Below are 9,520 nucleotides of genomic sequence, written 5' to 3' on the forward strand. Positions count from 1 at the left end.
GGAATAACGATGGAATAAAACGGAATAACGATAGAATAAAACGGAATAACGATGGAATAAAACGGAATAACGATAGAATAAAACGGAATAACGATGGAATAAAACGGAATAACGATGGAATAAAACGGAATAACGATGGAATAAAACGGAATAACGATGGAGTAAAACGGAATAACGATGGAATAAAACGGAATAACGATGGAATAAAACGGAATAACGATGGAATAAAATGGAATAACGATGGAGTAAAATGGAATAACGATGGAATAAAATGGAATAACGATGGAATAAAACGGAATAACGATGGAGTAAAACGGAATAACGATGGAATAAAACGGAATAACGATGGAATAAAACGGAATAACGATGGAGTAAAACGGAATAACGATGGAATAAAACGGAATAACGATAGAATAAAACGGAATAACGATGGAATAAAACGGAATAACGATGGAATAAAACGGAATAACGATGGAATAAAACGGAATAACGATGGAATAAAATGGAATAACGATGGAATAAAATAGAATAACGATGGAATAAAATGGAATAACGATGGAATAAAATGGAATAACGATAGAATAAAACGGAATAACGATGGAATAAAATAGAATAACGATGGAATAAAATGGAATAACGATGGAATAAAATGGAATAACGATGGAATAAAATGGAATAACGATGGAATAAAATGGAATAACGATGGAATAAAATGGAATAACGATAGAATAAAATGGAATAACGATAGAATAAAATAGAATAATGATAGAATAAAATGGAATAACGTAATGATAAAATATAATAATGATAGAATAAAATGGAGTAACAAAATGATAAAAGAGAATAATGCCTGAATATAATGGAATAATGCTATAAGAAAATAATGATATAATAAAATATAATAATGCTCTAACAAAACAGAATAATGATATAATAAAATGTAATAATGCTCTAATAAATCAGAATAATGCCTGAATAAAATGTAATAACGCTCTAATAAACCAGAATAATTATAGAATAAAATGTAATAACGCTCTAATAAAATAGAATAATGCCGGAATAAAATGTAATAACGCTCTAATAAATATGAATAATTATAGAATAAAATCTACTAATGCCATAATGAAATATAACGATATAAAATACAATAAAATACACTATAATGCGATAAAATACGATAAAAAATTTAAAAAATCAGATGTGATGTTAATGACAAGACGATAATGACACGATAATGATATGCGAACGATATAATGATAACGATAACGATATGATAATGATGGTAAGGGTATGATAATGATGCGATAACGATGAGAGAACTGTGTGATAATTATATGATGCAATAATGATGTGACAGGATAATGATATGACAAAGATATGATAATGAGATGATAATGAGATGACAACAGAACTATGATTATATGATAATTACACTATATATGACATGATGATGATAACGATGTGATAACGACATAACAACACAATAATGATAACAATATAACGATATAACAATATGATAATGATATGTTAATAATGTGATAACAGTAAGATGATGATAATTATATGATAATTATATGTGATGTCGATGTGATAACGACGTGATAACGATATGACAGTGATATGATGATACAATAACGATACAATGATACATCAATGGTATGATAACGATATGATAACGATATGATAACGATATGATAACGATATGATAATGATATGCGAGGGACATTCCACTAACCCGCCCGTTTAGGAGCAGCGTAAAGCTGCTGAATTCAGAAATTCAGGGGGAAAAAAAAGAGAAAACTAGTAAAAATGCCTCTGGCAACACAGCAGCCCCCGAGGAAACGCCACTTTTACACCCAAATTTTATCTGGCGGGAGGAAAAATGTCACTTACGAAGCCTCGAGTCTCGGTCCCCTGCGGGAAAAAGAAAGAAAAATTAACAAAAAGCAGCATTTTGGGTTTTTTTTGTTTTGTTTTTACGCAGCGTTCTCTCTTCCCCTGGGAAAGCTCCCAAACTTCACTTTTTTTTTTCCGCCAAACTTCACTTCTTTTTTTCCGCCAAACTTCACTTCTTTTTTTCCGCCAAACCTCTTTTTTTTGCTGCCAAACTTTGCTTTTTTTGCTGCCAAACTTTGCTTTTTTTGCTGCCAAACTTTGCTTTTTTTGCTGCCAAACCTCAATTTTTGCTGCCAAACCTCAATTTTTGCTGCCAAACCTCAATTTTTGCTGCCAAACCTCCATTTTTGCTGCCAAACCTCCATTTTTTGCTGCTCAACCTCATTTTTTTGGCTGCCAAACCTTTTTTTTTTTTTTCTGCCAAACTTCGTTTTTTAAATTATATTTTTATGAAACAACCACCCACCCCCAAAAAATTCGCGAATTCACATTTTTCTAAGAAATACCAAAACTGCTCAACCCGCTCCTTGTCCCCGAGCACCTGCTTTAATTACATAAAATCATGCAAAAATTTAATTAAAATAACCCTGACGGGAGGATCTGTACAAAAATCTGACTCACCAAGCAGCGCAGTGAGTCTGCCTGTGAGAGAAGAGGGAAAAAAATTAAAATAAGGTATTAGTTCAAGTAAAACGACAAAAATTGACCCTAAAAATGAAGTTTTTAAGCCTAAACCCATCGGTTTGGGTTTGAAAAGGAAGAAAAAGGACTCACGTATTTCTGCGGCGAGCTTGGCTGCGGAGAGAAAAAAATAATGTTTGGGTTTATTTGGGTGGTTTTACGCTGCAGGAAATGTAGAAAAGACAGAAATCTGGGGAGAAAATTTGCTTATTTTGACATTTTTCAAGGGTAGGGCATGTGGAATGCTCCCCCTCCCTCAAAACAAGGGGTTTTCACCCCAAAACTAGGGGGTTTTATCCCAAAACAAGGGGGGTCTTATCCCAAAAAAAGGGGGTCTTATCCCAAAAAAAGGGGGTCTTATCCCCAAAAAAGGGGGGGTTTATCCTAAAATAAGGAGTTTTTACCCCCAAACAAGGGGGTTTTATCCCAAACCAAGGGGTTTTTACCCCAAACCAAGGGGGTTTTATCCAAAACAAGTGTTTTTTTACCCAAAAGCACAACAAAGATGACACTTACTAATTTTTCTATCACGTTCCTCTGGAAAGAAAAGGAGGAGAAAAATTTAAAAAGTGGGAAAACAATTATTAAATATTTCGTTATTGTCTGTATATCGGGTCTCCAGCACCCCCAGAGCTTGTGGATCAGGAATATTGCTTTTTTTTCCCAAAAAATTGCCTTTAGACTGGTGATTATACTTTGAAATTGCACTTTTTTGGGGGGGAATATTCCTCAATCTACAAAAAAAAAAAATAATTTGAGGTTTTCAGCAGGAAATTCCCTTCCCTCTCCTATTTCCCACGGTCAAACCCCGCCCAGCCAACGAGGAACTTACTGATTTTTGCATCGCATTCACCTAAAATAAAAATAAAAATTAAAAAATAATTAAAAAAAAATCCATAAGGACAGTGAAAGGCAAAGTCACTCCCCCCACACCCCACGGGGAAATTTTATTCCTTAAAATATTTTTAAAATAAGGAATAAATCCCCCTGGAAGCGTTTCCGAAAGCGGATGAAAACCCAAATTCTATTTTTTTTTTTTTTTTAAATTTTACACCCGGCGCTTTTGCGTAATTAAAGGATAATTTTCATTTTAAGGGAATAAAACTCCTTACCCAGGTCTGATGTCAACTTGCCTTAAATTAAAAAAAAAAAAAAAAGAAGAAAAAAAAGAAGAAAATATTTAAATCCACTGTGGGTTGCGCCGTCTCTGACCTCCCCCAGGGCCAAAATTTATTATAAATTCCCCACGTCGCTGCTCGTGAGATGCTAATTCAAACCAGGGGGAGGATTGCTGACAACAGCAATATTTTGGGGTGAATAATCAGATTAAAGAGGCGACGTGTAGCTAAAAAAAACCCAAATTTGGTGCGAACCCAAAACCTCCACGTAGTGCAAAAAAAATTTAATAAGCAGATTGGTGACTACGGGGTGATGCGGCACCACCCGGGGGGTTTATTTCTGCCAGAGGGGGGAAATAACACTTACCGATTCTTCTATCGCGTTCCTCTAAAAGAGAAAAGACGAGACGAGACGAGACGAGACGAGACGAGACGAGAAGAGAAGAGAAGAAGAAATGAAATTAAAATAAAAAGGAAAGGAAAGGAAAGGAAAGGAAAGGAAAGGAAAGGAAAGGAAAGGAAAGGAAAGGAAAGGAAAGGAAAGGAAAGGAAAGGAAAGGAAAGGAAAGGAAAGGAAAGGAAAGGAAAGGAAAGGAAAGGAAGGAAAGGGAGGAGAGAGAGGAGAGAGAGGAGAGAGAGGAGAGAGAGAAGAGAGAGAAGAGAGAGAGAAGAGAGAGAAGAGAGAGAAAAGAGAGAAGAGAGAGGAGAGAAGAGAGAGAAGAGAGAGAAAAGAGAGAAAAGAGAGAAAAGAAAAGAAAAAAGAGAGAAAAGAAAAAAGAAAAAAGAGAGAAAAGAAAAAAGAGAGAAAAGAAAAAAGAGAGAAAAGAAAAAAGAGAGAAAAGAAAAAAGAGAGAAAAAAAGAAAAGAAAAAAGAGAGAAAAGAAAAAAATAGAAGAAAATAGAGAAAAAAATAAAATAAAAAACCAAATTAAAAGAAAATAAATGAAATTAAAAGAAATAAAAAGAAATTAAACGAAATTAAAAGAAAAGAAATAAAAACAGTGGAAAAGGAAAGGAAAAGGAAAGGAAAAGGAAAAGGAAAAGGAAAAGGAAAAGGAAAAGGAAAGGAAAAGGAAAGGAAAAGGAAAAGGAAAAGGAAAGGAAAAGGAAAGGAAAAGGAAAGGAAAAGGAAAAGGAAAAGGAAAGGAAAAGGAAAGGAAAAGGAAAGGAAAAGGAAAGGAAAAGGAAAAGGAAAATAAAATAAAATAAAAATAAAATTAAGTAAGCGCTCGCCAGCTCCCCGTCCCGCTTGTGAACCTCATCCTCCGCCATCAAATTTTCTTTTTACTGGCGATTATCGTTCAAAATGACTTTTTTTTTCTTTTTTTAAATTAATCGCCATCCTCAGTGTGTTTGAGGGGCGGGTGTAACCTCCTTCCCCTTAACAAAACCCAGTGAAATCAAGAGAAAAAGGACAAAAACCACTCACCCAGCTCTGCTGTCAGATTGTCTGGGGAAAAAAAAATAAATTAAAAAAAAAATTAAAAATCCTCATTTCCTTTTGGCACCAGGGATGCCCCGTACCCTGTTCCGTCCTTCCTTTGCTCCAAAAATAAAATTATTTTTCCCCTAAAGCTCAGAAATCTCCCGTTTGCACAAAATATGAGACAATCGGAATTGGAAATGGAATTTTTGCAGAATTTAAGGATTTGGAGAGGGATTAAATCCGTTTTCCGGGATATTTTATAATATCTATTCTTGTTAAAAATGAATTTATCTCCTGTTTGTTTGGGTTTTTTTTTTTTAAATAAAAACAAAAACAGGCAAGAGAAAGGGAATAAATCAGCTGAAACATGACCTGAAGCCAGTGACACTTACCTATTTCTGCAGGTTTTGTGTTGCCCCACCCCAAGAAAAAAAAAAAAAAAAAGAAAAAAAAGAAAAAAAAAGAAAAAAAAAGAAAAAAAGAAAAAAAGAAAAAAAGAAAAAAGAAAAAAGAAAAAAGAAAAAAGAAAAGAAAAAAAAGAAAAAAGAAAAAAGAAAAAAGAAAAAAGAAAAAAGAAAAAAGAAAAAAGAAAAAAGAAAAAAGAAAAAAGAAAAAAGAAAAAAGAAAAAAGAAAAAAGAAAAAAGAAAAAAGAAAAAAAGAAGAAAGAAAAAAGAAAAAAGAAAACAGAAAAAAAAGAAAAAAGAAAAAAGAAAAAAGAAGAAAAAAGAAAAAAGAAAAAAGAAAAATTAAAAAAGAAAAAAGAAAAAAAAGAAGAAAGAAAAAAGAAAAAAGAAAAAAATTTTAAAAAGAAAAAAAGTAAAGGAAGAAAAACAGGTTTAAGTTATTTTTCATCACCTCTGTATATTTTTATATTAATTTTTAATATTAATTTTTGGGTCTGATGTTAAGAATAAAATAATCTCGGTCCTATCTGGGTTTGTTCTCCTTCTTAGGGGCATTTCCGACTGGTTTTATTTTTTTTTTTTAATAAAAAAGTTGCAAATTGAAAAAGGATAACTTACCATTTTCTGTGTCACATTCCTCTAAAAATAATTAAAAAAAAAAAAATAATTCTGGGTTAGTCCCAAGAGCTCTCGCCTCGACGCGCTTCTACGAGCGAGCGAGAGCCCGAAGCAGCGATTGGGAAACGCTGATCAATTTAAGATCTAAAGAATAATTTCTGGTTTAATTTTAATTTCTTTAATAAGAAAGAAATTTTTTCCATTTTCAGGAGTAAAAAAAAAAAAAAAAAAAAAAAAAAGCTCCGAACCAGCCCCAGGCCTGACTCACCGAGTTCCGTGTCGCTTCCGTCTAAACGAAATAAAGAGAAACGGAGACGTCGGGCGCGGCGGCGGGAACGCGCGGGCGCGAGGGAGGCAACGGACTTACCAAAGGCTTCGGTTAACTTCCCTGGAAAGGGAATAATTATCAGGTCAAGGCCTTAGACCGAGGTTTTATCGTCAGGAGGAGGGGGAAAGTAAAAATTTAAATTTAAATTTTAAATTGAAAATTAAAAAGAAACTCAAAATAAAGTTCGAAATTAAAATTTAAACTAAAAATTCATATTTCAGTTTAAAGTGAAAATAAAAATTAACATTTAAAATGAAAATTTAAATTTGTAATTAAAATAAAAATTTCAAATTAAAATCTAAAATTTAAAGAAAAAAGTTTAAAATTATAATAAAAATTAAAAATAAAAGAAAAATTAAAAATTAAAATTAAGATATAAATTAAAATTTAAAATTAAAATTAAAAAGAAAAAGAAAATTAAAATAAAAACTAAAAATGAAAATAAAATGTAAAAGAAAAATTAAAAAAAAATTTAATAAAAATAAAATTATAAATTTAAAAATAAAATTCTAAATTTAAATTTAAAATGAAAATAAAAACAAAATTTTAAAATTTAAAATAAAAATAAAAGAAAAACAATTTAAAATGAAACTAAAATTTAAAACAAAAATAAAAATTTAAAATAAAAATGAAAATAAAAACAAAATTGTAAACTTAAATTTAAAATTAAAATAAAAACAAAATAAAAAATTAAAATAAAAATAAAAATTAAAAGAAAAATCCTTTTAAATGAAAATAAAAACAAAATAAAAATCATTTAAAATGAAAATAAAAACAAAATAAAAATAATTTAAAATGAAAATAAAAACAAAATAAAAATTTAATAAAAATAAATAAAAATTAAAAGAAAAATCATTTAAAACGAAAATAAAATTTAAAATAAAAATAAAATTATAAATTTAAATTTAAAATAAAAATAAAGATAAAAATTTAATTAAAATAAAAATAAAAAGAAAAATAAATTAAAATGAAAATAAAATTTTAAATTAAAAGAAAAAAACATTTAAAATTTAAAATTAAGATTAAAATAATATTAAAATTAAAAATTAAAATTAAACATAAAAATAAAAAGTAAATTAAAAATAAAATTTTAAAAAGTTAAAATTTAAAAATGTAAAATTAGAATCAAAACTAAAATAAAAATGTAAACCTATTAAAATTAAAACGTAGAATTAGACTCAACATTTTAAATTACAGTTTTAACTTAAAATGTTAAATTTAAAATTAAAACTTTAAAATCAAAACCAAAATTAAAATCTAAAATTAAAATTTAAAATTAAAATCTAAAATTAAAATTAAAATTGAAAATGAAAATGAAAGAGACTTACTGATTTTTGCATCCCATTCTTCTAAAAAAGACAGAGAGAGAATTTAGCCCCCTGTGGATTTTTCCTTCGCCCTGTGGGAGTTGCCTTAAAAAACCCGATTATACCGATTTTTTTGTTTTTTCCCTTATTGCCCCCAATATTCCCCAAATCCCACCAAACCGTGAGTCTCTCCGCTGCGCTCCAGAACACGGGAGGGTTTAAATAACCCACCAGAGGCCCCAGGAGATGGGAATTAACGAGATTGTGGTGGGAGGAGGGAAAAAAAAAATATCACTTACCCGCATCCGCACTCCTTTTGCCTTAAAAAGAAGAAAAAAAGGGAAAATAAAATTTGGGGAAATTAAAAAAAAAAACCAAACCGGGGGCAAGCGGAGTGGTTGTCGAGCCGCTGCAGTCCCAAGATTAATGTCTGAGAGACTTAGCGAGCACCTCGCTCAGAAATATTTTATAATATAAATAAATTTGGGTTTATTTGAGAAACAGAAATACGGAATTTGATGGAAATAAAGAAATTTATTTGGAGATATTTAGGAATTTTTTTTGCCGCCTACCTGACTCCATCCTCGGCGTTTCCTTCCCAACTGGAAGCACCTCCAAGGGCTCCGTCAACCTGGGGGGACAAGAGGGAACATCAGCACCCCGGGGGGAAAAATACAAAATAAAATCATGAAAAAATGGATATAAAAAATGGAAAAATAGAATAACGAAAAAATAAAATAATGGAAAAAATGAAATAATGAAAAAAAAAAATAGTCATGGAAAAAATAATTTTAAAAAACTTTAAAAAGAAAAATATAAAATAATGAAATCTTAAAAATAAAAAAAAAATTAAAAATACAAAAGATGGAAAAATAAAATAATGAAAAAATAAAATAATAGAAAAGAAATAATAGAAAAATGAAAAAAATAATAAAGTAATGGAAAAAATAATTTAAAAAAATTTTAAAAAGAAAAATATAAAATAATGAAATTGTAAAAATAAAAAAAATAAAAAATTAATACAAAAAAAGGAAAAATAAAATAATGAAAAAAAAAATAATAGGAAAGAAATAATGGAAAAAAATGAAAAAAATAATAAAGTAATGGAAAAAAATTTTTTAAAATTTTAAAAAGAAAAATATAAAATAATGACATTTTTAAAATGAAAAAAAAAGAAAAAATTCATACAAAAAATGGAAAAATAAAATAATGAAAAAATAAAATAATAAAAAAGAAATAATGGAAAAAATAAAATAATGAAAAAAAAAGTAATGGAAAAAATAATTTAAAAAATTTTTTAAAGAAAAATATAAAATATTGACATTTTTAAAATAAAAAATAATAAAAAATAAAATAATGAAAAAATTAATATAAAAAATGGAAAAATAAAATAATGAAAAAAATAAAAATAGAAAAGAAATAATGGAAAAAATAAAATAATGAAAAAAATAATAATGGAAAAAAATTTTTTTAAAATTTAAAAACAAAAATATAATGACATTTTAAATATAAAAAAATAATAAAAAATAAAATAATGAAAATAAATTCACGAAAAGCAAATAAAATAATTTAAAAATAAAATAATGAAAAAAACTAATTAGAAAAAATCACGCTGATGTGACTCACGGAGAGCCGCGGCCGTCGCTGTGCGGTGCCGGGGGGGTCACGGGGCCGCGGAGCTGCCGCGCGCGCGGAAGGAGCCGGTTGGGGCCCGGCCGCGGCCGCGGAATTTGGGGGGTTT

The 9,520-nt window shown here is 29.3% G+C and overlaps 1 protein-coding gene and 1 pseudogene across 1 annotated transcript in view; both read right to left on the reverse strand.

Moving 5' to 3' along the window:
- Nucleotides 1-9,520, reverse strand: part of LOC141972579 (uncharacterized) — a 710,276-nt gene that overhangs the window by 211,634 nt on the left and 489,122 nt on the right. The gene's annotated exons all lie outside the window — the stretch shown is intronic.
- LOC141972603 (uncharacterized) overlaps nt 1-9,520 on the reverse strand; it is a 30,372-nt pseudogene that overhangs the window by 18,690 nt on the left and 2,162 nt on the right.

The sequence above is a fragment of the Athene noctua genome, chromosome 34 (assembly GCF_965140245.1).
Source record: "Athene noctua chromosome 34, bAthNoc1.hap1.1, whole genome shotgun sequence".
NCBI classification, from domain to species: domain Eukaryota; kingdom Metazoa; phylum Chordata; class Aves; order Strigiformes; family Strigidae; genus Athene; species Athene noctua.